The sequence below is a fragment of the Microtus pennsylvanicus genome, chromosome 7 (genome assembly GCF_037038515.1).
Source record: "Microtus pennsylvanicus isolate mMicPen1 chromosome 7, mMicPen1.hap1, whole genome shotgun sequence".
In the NCBI taxonomy this organism is placed as follows: domain Eukaryota; kingdom Metazoa; phylum Chordata; class Mammalia; order Rodentia; family Cricetidae; genus Microtus; species Microtus pennsylvanicus.
The window spans coordinates 73626638-73643799 of record NC_134585.1 but is presented as its reverse complement, the minus strand read 5'-3'; positions in this window follow the sequence as shown (position 1 = coordinate 73643799).

Below are 17162 nucleotides of genomic sequence, written 5' to 3'. Positions count from 1 at the left end.
CCTCAGGTGCTGAGCTTAAACCCCAGAACACTAGGTCACTTGTAGGTATTTTGATTTCAGAAGTAATTTTGTTTTATTTGCACAATACAAATGGAAGAATTTTGTTCTTTTCCTATTGGTAAGTTATATTTTCTTTGCTTCTTATTCTTTCAAAAGATTCCCTTCTCTCTTCAACATTCCTTAATGCCTTGGCTTCAAACATGCATAAAACATTTTCTTTGAAGCAAGTCTCTTACTTAGCCAAACCAAACGAGTGTGTTACAAAACAGTGTTAAGGCTGAGTTTTAAAACCGCCAAGAATGGACAGTATAATTAATTAACTTACATTCTTAAGCCAGGATGCTTAGAGGGCTAGCTAGACTAAATCATAACTGCTTGGCATTGATTTTGAATTGTGTGGAGAGCGTAACAGCTCAGCTCAACTGCAGTTTTCCCTACTTTCCTTCCTCTGTCTTCTTGATAATCTAGACTTGGGCGGTGACACCACTTGGGACCTTTACAGGCGAGGAATGAGCTTTAGTGTTGATAAGAGATTGACTCAGTAAAGTTGGTTTGTGGAACTTGAAGTTTGGGCTCTGTTGGGAAGTTCGAAGCCTATCGGGTTCCCTTTTTGCCTCCCAGAAAGCTGTATGCCTGAGAAAGATCTTTCTTTGATCCTTTAAGGGCCCCTTCGTGGGTCTCCATTGGATGATGTTTGGGGAAGGAGATAGCATATTTATGAACAACAGCACAGAGCCCCCTGAGATGGTTACATGCACACTTTCAAATCTCAGGCTCACCTCTATGTCTTTACCTGTAAAATGGGGACAAAAGCAGCACACACAGCCCAGGAATGTCATAGGAATTGTATTGATCTGTGCAGACTGTTGACTGCTCTGATTGATAGAGAGAGCAGTGAGCTCTAATTTTATTTCTCTGACCTTTCTTCATTTCAATGTCAAAGCAATCATTTCTTCAAAATTTAATAAATGCCTATGTACTACCCTAGATAAAGTTGGCTTTCGTGGTCACAAGGAAGTCCTTTACTTGTCACAGTTCTCTCTTATTTTATTTTTTTTAAAAAAACAAACTATCATTTTTTTCATTTTACAACCAGTCCTAGTTCCCACTCCCTTCCCTCCTTCCATTCCTTCCACCTTCCCTCACCCCCATCCACTCCTCAGAGGGGATAAGGCACATGGCTGGGGGGAAGGTCCAAGGCTCTCCCTACTATATCTAGGCTGAACAAGGTATATCTCCAAAGAGAATGGGTTCCCTAAAAGCCAGTACAAGCAGAAGGGATAAATACTAGTGCCACTGCCAGGGGTCCCACAGTCCGCCCCAGCCATACAACTGTCACTCACATTCAGAGGGGCCAGTTTGGCCTGATGCTGGCTAAACTTTGTGGTGATGGTTAAAATGCATAACAACAGGATAAATGCTAATTATATGTATGATAAAGAAGTAGATGAATAACATTTTCCTAGGTGGAGGACAGATGAGCAGGGTGTGAGGTGCCAGACAGAGGGATGGGTGTCGAGGCAGAAGATTTGCAGGTGTTCAATGCCCTCCACAGGGTATTTCATGTATGCAGCAAAAGGCATGCTCTGTTGCATGCAGGCCATTGCTCTGGGGCGTTAACTATTACTTCTCCCACCACTCATTTACTCTAGTTATTTCATCATCACCCTGTAACACAGCACAGATAGAGAAGATGAGGTTCAGAACCCAGCGGACCGGGCTGATGATGAGCACAGATGAGAACTAACTCAGACAGTTTGGCTCTAGAGCCTTGGCTTTTGCCATCATGCTGGACTGCTTTGAAGTGTGGGTCTAATCCTGCAGAAAAAGGAACTCTCCTTATTGATCCTAGGAAGATCTAGGTTGTGGCCTTTTTGCCACTTAGAAAGATTGTTTTAGTGGCATCATTTGATGCATCAGAAGGGGGCAGGCTGAGGGTGGAACAATTAACTGAGGTGTAGGGAATGATGGCAGTATCAGTCATGATAGGTGACACATTTTCAAGGTGAGTTTGGAGACACGTTGGTGAGGGTAGAAGGGAGGAGGCAAGACAAGGTGAAGTTCACTTTAGTTTTCAACGTGGGTGTTCAACTGCGTGGTTGGGTCATTAATGCTCCAGAAGCAGCCATGTGGAAAGGAGTGGGGATTAAATAAGCAAGAGGCAAGTTCTCCTAAATCCAGGAAATATAAAATGCATCATTAGATAAGAATAGTTATACAGCTTCTCAGCTTGAACCCCTAAACACCTGCAGAATTGGTAGGGATGAATGATGGAATGGGGGGTTCTATATTTAAGAATCAAGTGGAAAAAGAGGTTAACAGGGACACAGAGACCTGGATTGCAAATATTAAACGTCCTGCTCTTAGGATGCAAATGAGCCCTCCTGGAACGTAGCAATGGAAAGAGCTGGTGCACAAAGGGTGTCCTCCAAATAGACGCAGACCCCACACGCTGTGAAGTCACACCACATTTGCAACAGGGCTCTTACTACCTCCATAATCCTATACACAGAACCAGCAAGGGAGGGAACATAGAGAACAAACGAAACAAAGACAACCAGATCTGCTGTTTGTTCTTTTCATAGGCTGCCTTCCACTCACACCTACTTCCCATCATACATGATCTTTTCTTCCCCCTGCACCGTTATGCTTGTCTCCAGTTAAAATTAGTCCCCGGAGTCTGATCACAGGATGTGGCATGTGGGGGAAGGAGGAGGAATGGCACAGAACCAGGGCTATGAGCAAATTGTCCTAAGTGAAAAGAAGAGTGAGTCTATCAACTTAGCAGTAGCCACCTGAAGCTATGTTCACAAAGCTGCCTTACGCACCCGGTTCAAGGTCAGCCTGGTCTACTAGTCTACAGAGTGAGTTCCAGGACAGTCAGAGAAACCCTGCCTTGAACCCTCCCCCCACAAAAAAACAAAAAGAAAAAAGAAGAAGTCTTGAAGCATTGCAGGCTGCTTGGACTGCAGATTGGAATACAGTTATGTCTTTGGGAAGGAGTGGATTTACTGTGCTTGAATGCAAAATGAATCCACACAGAATGGCAATTCTGTATGGCTAAGCCCGTTAGAACTTTATTTTACTTCTTTCATCTCCTCGGAGTCTATGGGATGCCATTAATGTTACCAGCTGCATGGCTTTCTCTGAATACCAACAGCAGTGGGGAAAACACCCACCCTCCGCAGCTATTGGCTCTCTCACTTTCCACTTAGCCAGCTATTGTGTTGCCAAGGTAAATGGGAAACAGGCTCCCACGATAACAGCAATTTCCCAAATGCCCTGTTAATTTTCAGTAAACCAAAATAAAATGTGTTATTATTTATTAAGAATATGCACTACATACGGTTTCCAGATGATAAGTATTTCAGTAAAGTACCACACGGAGAACAATTTGAGCTGACTTGCAAGCTGTAACCTTAAAGTAATGGGTATAGCTCAGGGTCAAAATTGTCACTTTTATTGGGTTAATTCAATGTTCATGGTTTACAGACTATGATATAGGACCAGTGAAAAGTTTTTCCATCCCCAGGATCAGCTGCATTATACATATAATTTTATGTAAAAGAGTAGCGTCCCATATATCATTATTTATTTATAATGACATTTACCAAACAACTGCATGGCACAGAATGATAGTACCGTCTGGGGTATAGAACAGGGGCACAGATTCCAAAGTCTGGATTGGAGACAACTCCTTCAATTATATTAACTTTAGAAGCATAAAGGGGAAATATAATCTCTCAGTTGCAAGACAGCATGTTATTATTTTACAAATAAAGTATGAGAATTTGAAGGATCCCAGGTTTGGAGACCATTTTTAATTTTTTCCAGAGCGGTTCATACATATGGCAAGAACACGTTTATTTGTTTGGCCCCCGAGTCTCACTTTGGATTACGGAAGACACGAATGGAACTTCTGATTCCTAGAAACTTCCATCTCTGAGACAGAAGAATGGCCTTCCAGGGACTCGGGTGACAGGCCCTGCTCTGAGCCTGGTCCACAGCAGCCCTCTTCTGAGGACCAACTGCTTCGGCGGCTTTATTTTCTTTCCTATGTCTTAGGTTTTCATAGCTGGGTCTCTGGTGTCCTAAACCTAGCGCCATCAGGACCAGAGAGGCTTCACCTCCAGCCCCTGCTCTCTGTTGGTTGCCTTGCTATTGAGATGTTTGCCCACACCGAGGTCTGGAACCCTGCAAACAGCTCTGGGCTGTGTCACCACCTCCAACCCAGAGGTGAAACCCTGTTGTCCTCACAGCTTCGGGTTACTGGATTAGAATTCCTGTAGGGTTTGACTATTTTCCTTAAAGAAGAGGAAGTTGTCTTGCTTTTAGAAAAAAAATTACACAGACAGCAATACGGACTTATTTAGGAAATCAGAAATCTCCTGTGCCCAAATTGCACAAATATTCACTGCATAGTGATAGTTATCGGTAATATTTTGAGGTTTACTCTTCAAGAAAAAATTCACTGCACACACAAACATACACACACACACACATACACCACCTCTTCTTACAAAATAAGGTTAAAACTAAATTATAAGTATACACATACAAATAGCTAGCTTTGCAATCTGAACATGCATTTTTCTTACATGGTGCTCTGTAAAACACACTCTGATATTATTTTAATGGTTGGTTAGGATTCTGGTTTACTTTGAGCCATTTTTCAAAATTCAAGGAGAATGCATCGTTATGCATCTGCAGCTTTCATTACCATATCTTGTTTTTCTAGCATCCTCCATCTGAAACCTGTGGCTGCATATCTGTCCAAAGGGGAAATTGTTCTTATAATGCAATATAAGGTACGCCTTAGCACTGGTTTGCAGTTTTGTCCCCATGTTTGTGGTGCTGGGGTTTGAATCCAGGACATTTACAAACACTAAGGCAAACACTCTACCCCCGAGCTATGCCCGAGTCACTACATTTTGGAGACAGGATCTGGCTCAGTAGGATCTGTAGGTCTGACTGGTCTCAGACTTACAATTGTTTTACTTCAGCTTCTTGAACACTGGGTTTGTAGGTCTGTGCCACCAGGCCCGGAGTCACCAGGTTTTAACAGCAGAAAATGTCATTCAGTGATTTGGGAGTGAGGTTTCTGATTCTTAAGAATGCCTGCAGGGACTCTGCTTCATGCTCTGTAGATGGTGTTCTACGTGACAGGGCCCTAAAGGTGCCTCCTGGCTATTGCCCTGACAGCCCTCTGTGGGAAGCCTATAGACTGGACACAGCTCATAGCTGGCAGCTCAGCTCTCAGCTCATTGCTAGGGAGAGATCCTGGGCTTCTTGGAATGTATTAGATTTCCTTCTTGGTACATGTTCAATGCTCAAGTGTGGCTGTGCACTTTTGGGTTGGCATCTACCCCACTGAACTGAGGGTTTCTTGAGGATAACAAGTATGTCTTTGTTATGTATGGCCCCAAGAACAGTGTGAAATCAGACATGAATGGATGTTGTATGAATGGGGAAAAGAATGAGAAAGAAGGAAAGAGGAAAAAACAGAAGAAAGGAAGGGAGGAAGGAGGGAAAGAAGGAGAGAGGAAGGGAAAGGAAGGAGGAAGAGAAGCAAGAGGAAGAAAGGAAGGGAAGGAGAAAGAGATGAAGGAAGGAGGAAAAGAGGAAGGAAGGAAAAAAGGAAGGAAGGGAGGAAGGGAGGAGGAAAAGAAGAAGGAAGGAAGACAGGAGGGAAGGAAGGAGGAAGAAAGGAAGGAGGAAGAGAGAAAGAAAGGAAGGAGTAAGGAACCAATCTCCCATAGAGGAGAGCATTTCAGCAAAGCCTTTAAGGCCTTAAATTCTATTTGATGCATGCTGCATTCTTTCTTTATATCACAGCAGTTCATTGACCCCCCCATGCCCTTATGAAATATTGTATTTTACAATTTATTCAGCAGCTGTGAGATCAGAGTAATTAAGGTAGAACCTGTAAGAGGATGGCAGTTGGGATGAAGATTATCAAAGGATTCAAGCCTACATAGTCTGGGGAGCAAATGGTGGAGATGGGACAGTGTAGTTTCATACAGCTCAAGGAGAGATGGGACGAAAGAACAGCTTGTGTTCTGGGTTAATGGTGTCACACACTGAACACATCAACTTGTGTGCTGGTAGGTGTCAGGGTTATAGTTCTGGATGGCGGAACGGTATTTCATGATGAAGCAGGGATTCTCTTTACTTCACCAGTCATAGGAAGTGTGTATTCAGAGCCAGGATGTATGCACATTTAGCTAGGAGGGTGAATGTAAGGTCACAAATTAGTTGCTTATCATAAAAGCACAGCAGGGTATATAACGCCCAGCTGTGGAACAAGGTAGCAGGAGTGAATAATGGAAAAGGGGTCTTATGTGAGATGTATTTGATATCTAGAATGCATTGACTTTTGCAGCTGCATAAATATGGTTAGGAGAACAAGCATCATTCTTGTGGGTTTCTGTTCTATGAAACGCACAGCACATTGACAGAAGTGATTTGCCAAGGGTATGTGTGGAGGACATTGGTGCCTTGGTGGTTGATTGCCCAGGCTGGAATCTGGGCTTACACTGTTCTTCCCTCCCATAAAGTTGCATATGGTAAGCAGATAGATATGTTCTCATTTGCTTTGCTCCTGCTGAAGTGTCCTAGGAGGACAGCATCATGGGAAATAAACAAGTAAGACATCCTATAGGATGTCCCTGGGACTCCAGCCCTATGTTTATATTTTGCTCTTCATTTTTTATCTGTTATTACTCATAAGGTAGGGAGGAAGCAGAGGAAAAGAATCTAGCTACTGTGTGGTTCTAATCTTAGGGTTAGTCTCACGTAAGTACTGTGTATGAACGTGTTCACTTGTCTTTGAGAACTGTGAAAATACAGGTAGAGGATAAGCATAGTACATTTAACACACACACACACACACACACACACACACACACACACACACACACACACACACACACACACTCCTCAAATTGAAGAGAACCCCAGTGAAAAGGAGGAAACTATAACATCAACAGACATATGGAGCTTCCAAAACCTTGCACAATTAGAAGCCAATCCCTTCTTCTTTCCTCCACCTTAACAAAACATCGCTCTGGTATTTGAGTGGCATCATCTGCAGACACCTCCTGGAGGTAACTGACAGGTCACCTGATTAAAACTGAAAAGGACAGAAAACTTCCTGCAGGTGCTGAGGAAGGTGGGAGGTGCTCCCATTTTTCCCATCGCACTCCCCTCCCCTGGCACTCTGAGAACAACCTCATCTGTCTGCTCCCAACACAGTCTCATCCCAGAGGTGCCACTTATTTTTGCCAAGTGGCTCCTCTTTTCTTCAGCATGTACCTTCAAATTAAGCAGTGACCTCTCACTTATCATCAGGTCTGATACCAGGCTGGCTGTGATCTGGCCCCAAAGCATGTCTTCTGATTCATGCCACTGACAACCAGGGCTCCTCAATAGAGGGAAGGAGCCCTTTGCTCCTCTGTTCTTGTCATCAAAGCCAAAGAAGCTCTCTTTCCTCGGGGCAACATCTGGCCAGAATTTATATGGTAGGCATGGAAATACTATTTTATACATATTATGATTTCTGTCTATGGCTATGCTGAAAATGGCACTCTGCCACCACTAGAAACTAACCATGTCATTTTTCTCATGTCAACAAGCTTCGTGCCAATAATGATTTCCTGTAATTCCTTCCCTGTTTTAGAGGGAATGGCTGTTCCACTGGCAATGCACTTAAGGAAAAAAAGTCCCTTCATCTGGGTGCTGATACAGAACCCTTCGGGAGTCATCCTCACACTGATCTTCACTGTACCAAATTTATCATTTTCAGTACCCCTTTCATAACCACTGACAAGACAACCTCAGTTCCCAAACCTCTCTGAGATGCTCTGCGTTCTCGTTTGTAAATGTCCCATACCATGGATGTTTAATCTGCTCCACAAAGCACTGCATTCCGTTATCTTCTAATCCAGCCCTTCTTAAATTTTGACGGCACAAGTTGAACATGACCAAACTATTTGAGAAAATTCGACACAAATATTTTCTAGGTAGGTTCCCAGTAAAGTGTTTCTTCTTGCTGTCAACATTTATATAGACATTTTAGTCTTTTCACTGTCTAACAAAATGGAACTGGAAGAAATGTTTATAGTATTCTAGGGCTTCTCTAGGTTGCAACTCCAAAGTCTTTCACATTCTTCCCACAAAGCAGTTAAAAATGTGTAGAGTCACATGAATGGGTTTCTCACAGCAGCAGCAATGACTCCATTTCTGGTACCAAATCTGTACTGGCAGGATTTTTCAAGAGCACCAATAGAAAATGTAGATTTTCCTCTTAGAATATGTATACATTTATATACATGTGCATAGTATATCACTATGGCTCAGTGGTTAAGAGCACTGACTGCTCTCCCAAAGGTCCTGAGTTCAACTCCCAGCAACCACATGGTGACTCACAACCATTTGTAATGAGATCTGGCACCCTCTTGAGGAAGTCACCCTCATCAACTTAGACCATGAAACCCAATATGGATAAGTACAGCAGAACTGCCATATACCTGCTGCGCATGCATGCTTCAGCGGGGCCAGGGCATAAATTTCATTTCTTCATTTTCATATAATATATTACATATATGTGTGTATATATGTATATACATATATTGTACTTATATGTATTAATATACAACAAAAGGAGAATTGTTAGAATGGCTTATATGATAGTGGCTGAGTTGTCCAACAGTAACTATTTCCATGTTGGAGGAAGAAATAATTCAGTTGTTGCTCAGTCCAAGAATCTGCATACCTCAACAAGTCCAATTCTGGTACTGAAGGCTTTAAAGTTCCGTGGACAGTTGCTTGGACTGATTCCACACTGGAAGGTCAATGAAGGTGTTATCTAATGTCAATCAAAGGTATAGTCATACTAGAAGTAGCAGCAGGTGCACTTGCTCAGAAAGAAGTAAAGACTTGTACTCTCTGTCTTTCACAAATACACAACACGTTTCTTTGAAATTCTTGGTATCTGAGCTGTCTGCCAAGAGTAGAGCAGACATTAAGAAGTGTCTTGATCTCAACTGCTCCTCTACGGGAGTTCCCTCACAGACACAATTAAAGGTGTGTCTCCTAAGCAACTCTAAATCTAGCTAAGCTGACAGTCAGAACCAGCAGTCATAGCTGTCAACTCCCAGCTTAGATACTGAACACTTAGCTTATTTCATGTGTCTTTTATCCTACCAAGCGGGTCTCTGCACTGCATTCTCTACAGTTCTCAGTGTGTAAACTAGGTTAAATGAATGATCAATATTCATATTCCACCACTTCACTTCTAGTTACAGAGGAAATACAGAATCTAGTTAAGAAAACTGCTTCTAGAGCCCAATGGCTAGGTTCAAATCCCAAGTGCTTGTCCAGAAAGGCTCTAGCGAATTGTACGTTTCTGCATTTCAATATACTCAGCTATAGCATAAATAACCATAGTATTCACAACACTGGCATATTGTGGCTAAGATTTAATCTGTTTAACAAATTAAAAGATTGAAATTGTGTCTACAACCCATCAAATATTCAATGTTAGAAATTTTACTTTTAGATTTCTTTCCTGTGAAACTTTAATTTTTTGATAATAATAACATCAAACATAAAAACAGTTTCTATATATATTTGCACAGTTTCCCATGTACTTGCGGGTAATTTATCTCCAATTTCTCTCAATAAACCTCTTTTCAATCACATTAAAAGGCAGTTGGGAGTATGTCAATGCCATACTCATGAGCTCTTTCCCAGAGTCATGGAAACCTTCGTGGATGTCAGAGTTACTTTTTCTCCCTTGATCAATAGTCTTGTCAAGTCCCTTAACCTCTCCCTTGCATCTGATCCCATTTCCAATACCTACACTCCCCCCTTCTTCCCATTTCTCCCCCTTTTATCAGAATATAACATTTTGAAAAGAGGTGAAAGTAATGTTTTTTAATTCCAGTTTCTGAAAGTCTGAAACAGTCTCTTTTCTATTGCAACACTTGGTGATAGTTAGTTCTAGTTTAAAACTATATTTTCTCTGGATTTTGAAATTTTCACTCCACTGTCTCCTATGCCACTGTCGAGAAGTTCAAAACCATTGTAACATTGATGTTCTGTATGTATCCAGATCTTTTCCACGGAAACTGTCAGTATTTTAGCCTAACTCCCAGAATTCAGAATTCCACCATGATGTGTCTGTGTCATTTATAAGGGAAAAGAACTTGGACCTTCAGTTTAATTGTGCTGAAATACAATTCCATTCATCACCACCTCCTCCTCCTACTACTCTTCTTTCTGGCATTCCTGTCATTTGCATTGAAATGGTCCCTTTTAGTTTGAGATCCTTTGTCTTCTCCTTGCCTATTAATTTTAAGTGATCTGTGCATCCTCTGGGCATTTTATTTTATTTTAGCTTAAAAGGGGGTTTTATGAACCTCTGGATATCTTTTTCTTCCTACTAATGTGTCTTGTTTTTATTTCATTGTGAAAGATATCTTTCATTTTTTTTGAAGGACTTTAATAATGGTCACCTAAAATAGTTTTATATTCTATAGAATTCTTTCTGTATTTTTGTGATTTCCATTTTGGTTTAGTGTTATAAGGAGGCTGTTTGTTTGTTTCCTGGTTGCCCAGACTACCAAAATAGCCACACACACACACACACACACACACACACACACACACACACACAAACTGTATTAATTAAATCACTGCTAGGCCCATTAGCTCTAGCTTCTTATTGGCTAACTTACATCTTAATTTAAACCATTTCTATTAATCTGTGTATTGCCACAAGGCTGTGGCTTACTGGGTAAAGTTCCAGCATCTGTCTCTAGCAGGGCTACATGGCTTCTCTGACTCCACCTTCTTTCTCCCAGCATTCAGTTTAATTTTCCCTACCTAGCTCTCTTCTGCTCTGCTCTGCTCTGCTATCAGCTCAAAGCAGTTTCTTTATTCACCAATATTATTCACAGCACACAGAGGGAAATCCCATATCAGTTTAGTATGTGTCTTTTGCTCTGAGAGACTTACCTTAATGATCGTTTCTGCATTTATAGAAGAAACATCACATCTCTCATTTATATTATTCTGGTGGGAATTTCCAAAAGTTTAGAAGTCTATATTGCTTGATATTAGTTCAAACAATACAGACCTTAAATAAATACAGGTATATAAATAGTTCTTGCAGACTATAGAAAAGGCTATAAACAAAAATAAGATAGCAGCAAAGAAGGACTTGATTTGAAATGATTCATCAAATCATGTTTCTCTGAGAAAGTACCACTGAACCTGAGCCCTGAGACAGGTGAGAGTTTAGTCAGCCAAAGAGTGCAGAGAGTACATTCATCGTAGATGGCTTGGTAGTCAGGACTCTGGGCTGAAAGGGGCAAAGCTTAAGCTCAAGTTCATATAAATAGGAAGTGTGAGACCTGGACATCTCTAGACTTGATTGGATTGCAGTGATTTCGCAAGCCTTCCATCCCAATCATTTTCTTTCCATCTCCAGGTTCTTTGTGTCCTCTTGATTTCAGGCACTTCATTTGATCTCTAGATTGGATCCTAGAAATCACAGGTCTACAAGATAATTACAGCCTCTGTCTCAGATTTTTTTAAAAAAAGACTCCTTTAAGAAAATCACAGCACTTAAATGGCATTTCCCCTTTTTTTGCATATAATCACAATGTGGAATTCTGTGTTGGGCAAGACGTGGGTCCAGATGTATGATCAGAAGATAATTCACCCCATACAATATACTTAATGATACATAACATCTCAGAAACAGTGAGAGATAAGATTCGAGAGATGTAGCATATTTAAAGCAGAATCTTGCAGGCAATATTTAACATTTAGAACTTATATAAACCACAGTGAGAAGCTATGGTGGATTTTGCTCAAAGAATGATATAATTACTTTAGTGGTCCCCAAGTTTCTAAGCAAGCAACCTTTAGTGTCCCCTAGTATGTATCAGCAGTATGTCCCCTACTATATGTCAGCAGTTACCACCATCACCTGACAGCTAACTGTAGTTTCACAACTAGAGTCACCTTTAGAATCTGTCGTTAAGGTGTCACCCATATAAAATGAGTCACTAAGTCCCAAAGATGCTCTTTCCTAGAATCTCTCGACTTTTGCTCTTCATTCCAATTTGTACAGATTGCCGTCTTGCAGATCCTTATCTGTGATATAGGTTCTTGTCATTGTCTTCTGACTGCTTCCATTTTATTTTTTCCTGACTTTTAAGTTATCACACATGGTACTGTCAGATTGTTCTTTCAAAGATATCACTATCTTCATGTCACCCATCTATGTGATAGGCTATGATGGTCCCTATCAGTTAATAAATCACACTCACACTGCTCAGTCCAGCATCCAGCCTCCCATCATCTGGCTCTGTTGTATCTGTCTAGCCTTTTTGCCCATTTTCATACATCAACCAAAGACTGTTTAAGACACGACTCCCCAGACCTACCACTCTAGGAGTGAGAGGAATCACTTTCTGGTCATAAAACGCCAGAAAGCAAATTGCTAGTCTGAGAAGCTACAGCAAGACAAAGGACAACCAAAAATGTGATCATAGCTAATTGTGTGGTCAAGATGGCCTTTCTTTGTATCATGGCCAGGAGAAGATGTCAAGGTGAGGCACTGACGAGAAGGTGGATATTTGGAAAGGTGGGAAGCCTTTCTAGGTGATAATATCTCCTGCCTTTTACATAGTGTGTGGGCTAGCTCACAGAGTTCTGGAAACATGCCCAGAAGTTTTAGCATCAGTTGATGTTGCAGAGAGATGATGAATTATCCAGAGAGGTGTGAATAGTGTCAGGGAACAGGATCAACCCAGGTAGGATCTCATTACTTAGTTTTGTTTAAGTGGCTGTTTTTGGTTTTTTAAATGGGGATTTGGCATGGTATTGGGAATCTGCAGAAGTGAAGTACGATGACAGAAGAAAGGGAGCTTGGTAAGTTTTCAAACCCTATGAAAATCCTGAGTGGCATGAAGCAAGATAAATTAATAAGCGCTTTGTTTCTTTCTGTGTAGATATGCTTTGGTTACCTTATCATTGTATTATCGATTATTATGTGCTGCGAGAGGCATCATTGGTACATATTTCATAACTTCCAAGATACTTTAAATAAAGTTTTTTGGAAAGATTAATTTGTGCTAGTTTTAACGGAGTAGAGTTGTATTTATTCAAGTGGACACTTAAAAAGAATAGTGTCAGTGATTCTGCATAGGAAGAATGGAAGCTTCTTAAAGCCTTTACACTCTAATCCCACTGGGAGTGGGGAGGGAGAGGGTTTCCCCTGAGACTGAGGCAATAGGCCTGGAGCTAAGGAGAAGATCAGCCTCCCTCACTCCAGGCGGGCTTGCCCTAATCATAGGAGTCTTTAAAGCTTAAGAGCCTTTTCCAGACAGCAGTGGTCAGTGGGAGGTGTGCTGTGGGAAAGGATAAGGGAGATGCTCTAGTGCTCTATAAAGACAAAGGAAGGGATTGACTAGGAGCTCAGGAATGTTGGGAGGCTCAAGAATCTCTCATGCAGCTTGCAGAAAGAAAACACAGCCCCACGAACACTACAGTTTCAGTCCCGTGAATTCTGTGTCAGACACTAATCAGCGAGGCTCTGAGATAGTGGATTTGTATTGTTTTAAACTGTCAAGATTGTTGTAACTTGTTAGGGAAGCCCAGGACAGCTAATGTAAGTTGTTTAAGGAGTGTTAGGACTAGCCCCCACAAGTTTATGTGTTTGAACACTTGGTCCCCCATTGGGTGGTGCTGTTTAGAAAGTTGTGGCATATTTATCAGAGCATCACTGGAGGAAGTGAGTACCTAGAGGCATGCAGAACTTGAGGTTTATAGCCCAGCTCCCCTTCTTGATCACCCTCGGCCTCTTGAGTATGCAACTTCCTCTCCTGCCACAGTGCCTTCCCGGTTTGCTGCCATGTTTTCAATGCTGCGATGCACTGTATCTTTCTGGAACTGAGCACCAGAATGTATCTCTTCTCCCTTTGGTTGCTTTGGTCAGGGGATTTTAATTACAGCAATGAGAAAATAACTAAGCCTGTAAGTATGCTTCAAATGAATGGAATGAATAAGAATTTCACAAGAAAATAATGCAAACAAGTCTTCTCGGATTAGGCTGGTGCTTTGATAAGTGGCTCACTTCTTAACTTTTATTGAACACTTACGATCTACCAAACACTTTTGTATGTCCTTGTATGCTTATTTTTCCCAATAATAATTTAAGATAACAACTATTAGTTGGAAAAAAATCTTTTTTTTCTTCTAAAGTCGTACACTTAGTAAGTAGAGACGCTGAATTTTGTACTTGGAAAAACAGGCTAAAGGACTTGTTTAGTCATCACAAATTTGGCTGTGTGTTAAAATCACTTGGGGTGGGTTCTCCACTTAACTTCCTAGCAGTTAATTCAGAATATTTGATTCTGGGCTCAGGCATCAATTGTCTTCTAAAGATTTCAAATGCAGGAAAGTTTGAGATCACTAAACTTGTGTGTTGCCCCTCAGACTACAAGATGTGTCTAGCAATTTATCTGACTGAAGAGAAAATACCATGACTCTGTAGACTACACATTCCCCTTGACTCTAACTGGGTGGTTTCATTATAGTTAGTAGAGCAGCTGTCATTGGCTAGTTGAAAGGGCAGTTGTTAGTTAATCCCAAAAAAAACTAGAGTTGAATTGATTGTGATGTTCACACAATTTGAGCTGTCAGTCAAAATAATGGAGAGCCAGCAGTGGGAAGACCTTTCCTAAAGCCGGACAAGAAGAGGGAGAAACAAAGATCTTTATCTGATGTCTAAAGCCAGCAGGGAAGGTTGAGCTGCCAGATGAAATCTGTGATCAAACTGTCTGTCTGGGCATCTTGTCGCTGCTTTGTTAAGTCTTGGTGCCTCTCTCTGGTTCTTGCCTGAGTTGGGAGGAAGGATGTGGATTCCCCTTGTAAGGTGGGCACTGTGCCAAAGACCCTGTACCTTCTCTGTTTTGCCATTCCTAGACTTCCTTGTGCCAGACTGACACCAGGGTCACCAGTCTCAATCAGCATGTGGAGGTGGCCGCCCAACCCCTTTTCTGGTGAAAGAACTGAATGAGTTGTAACACTCTTGTAATTTGGGCTGTAGACTCTGGCTGTCATAGTGACGGAAGACTGGTATTTCAAATGATTGCCCAGCTGCCATCTTGGGCAGGAGCAGGCTCTGTCTATTTCTTACACTTTTTTGGTACTTTTCTAACTTTGTCAGCTAGCTTTGGAAAGAGAAGCTGGTGCAGCATGTTGGAAATGGAAACCCATGTGGATGATGCTGTTCCAATCTTAGATGGAGTTTCTTCCGTTTGCTCTGCCATGGTCCTGGAGATATCATAAACAGGCCTTCTTTGCACTCAGCAGAAGGAGGCGCTGATCCATGTGGACCAAAGCTCTTGAGGGAGGAAGGTCATTGATTAAATAAAAAGAAACTGCTTGGTCCTCATTGGTTAGAAGATAGGTGGGAGGAGTAAACAGAACAGAACACTGAGAGGAAGAGGAAGTGAGCTCAGACTTCACAGCTCTCCTCTCGGGAGCAGACGCCTCAGAGAGAGACACCATGGCTCGCTCCCGGGCAGACACACGCGATGAAGCAAGCCACCAGGTTAGACATGCTGAATCTTTCCCGGTAAGACCGGTGCTCACAGATTATTAGAGATGGGTTAATCGGGATGTGAGAATTAGCCTGTAAGGGCTAGAGCTAAAGGGCCAAGCAGTGTTTAAATGAATACAGTTTGCGTGTTGTTATTTCGGGCATAAGCTAGCCAGGCGGCTGGGGTGTTGGGGACGCAGCCCCACCACCCATATTACTACAAATGGCACACTCGTGGACAACTGCTTCCACATAAAGCCTGAGACAGCTTGGGAAGTAATTCTAGAACAAAATGACAGCTTTGTGCATGGTTTCTTGGTAGCAACAATTTCTCGGGTCTACTCTGCTTGCCAGAGGCAAGCAAGCGCCTCATCTAAGAGAGGCTTCCTGACTCAGCTTTAGCTGCAAAGCCTGCAGCTCATTAAGAGGTCCTGCCACGAAACACTTAAACGGTGTTGACGAAAAGCTGAACACATGCTTTTTGGTTTTCAGCCGTAGCAGGAAAAAAGCTGCGCCATTTAAAAATGCCAGCTTTCTGGGCTGTCCTGCCAGGGCAAACTCTGACTCTTTTACGCAGGCGGTTCATGTGGTTTGCAAGCACAGGCTGCTGAAGCTCGCTTGCTGGCAGGGACCTTGAAATGCCATAGAGTTGTGGCACTGAACATGGCTACAGCCAGTACCTCAGCCATGAGGCTGGAAAGCTAAGGAATGGGCTACATCTAGCCCACAAAGCCACGGCTTTAGTCCTACTGATATTGCTTGGTAAATTAAAGACTCATGTGGTCAGAAAAAGAGAGATATACAGTAAAGAGAGATTCAAAGACAAAGAAAAATTCTAAATGGTTTACAGTGTGTTAAAAATATATGCAAGCTAAAAGTTGAAGTTCTTAAAGTAAAAAAAAAAAAGGAAGAGAGTTGTTGTGTGTGGTAGTACACACCTTTAATCCCAACACTTGGAAGGCAGAGGGAGATTGATCTCTGTGACTTCAAGGTGTGTTAGCACACGCCTTTAATCCCAGTGCCTAAAAGGCAGAGACAAACAGATCTCTGCGAGTTCAAGGTGTAGTAGCAAACACCTTTAATCCCAATGCCTGGGAGGCAGAGACAGGCGGATCTCTGAGAGTTCAAAGACAGCCCGGTCTACAGAATTATTCCAGGTCAAAGATACATGCTCAAAAAGCAAAAAGTTAACCTAGGAACGTCACAGCTTAGATTCTTAAGCACCTAGTGATTTAAAGGCGCAAATCAAAAGTGCTCCTGGATAGTAAAAAATTGCAGATTCACAATAGGACAGATTCAGACCACTAAATGAGTCACACTGTTGGATGAATGTACGTAGGCTTGGGAGAGAGAAGAAAAAGAATATAGAAAATAAAGTTAATGTTAAAAAAAAAGGTAAAGTCTTTAAAGAGACAGAGTAAAGATAGTTAAGAGATTAAAAGAAATAAAGAAAAATAAGCCATGTAAAAATGGAAAATCCACAGAGAGTCTGGATTATGTACATTGTGTTTTCTTTAAAATTTTTGACTATGAAGGAGCTAAG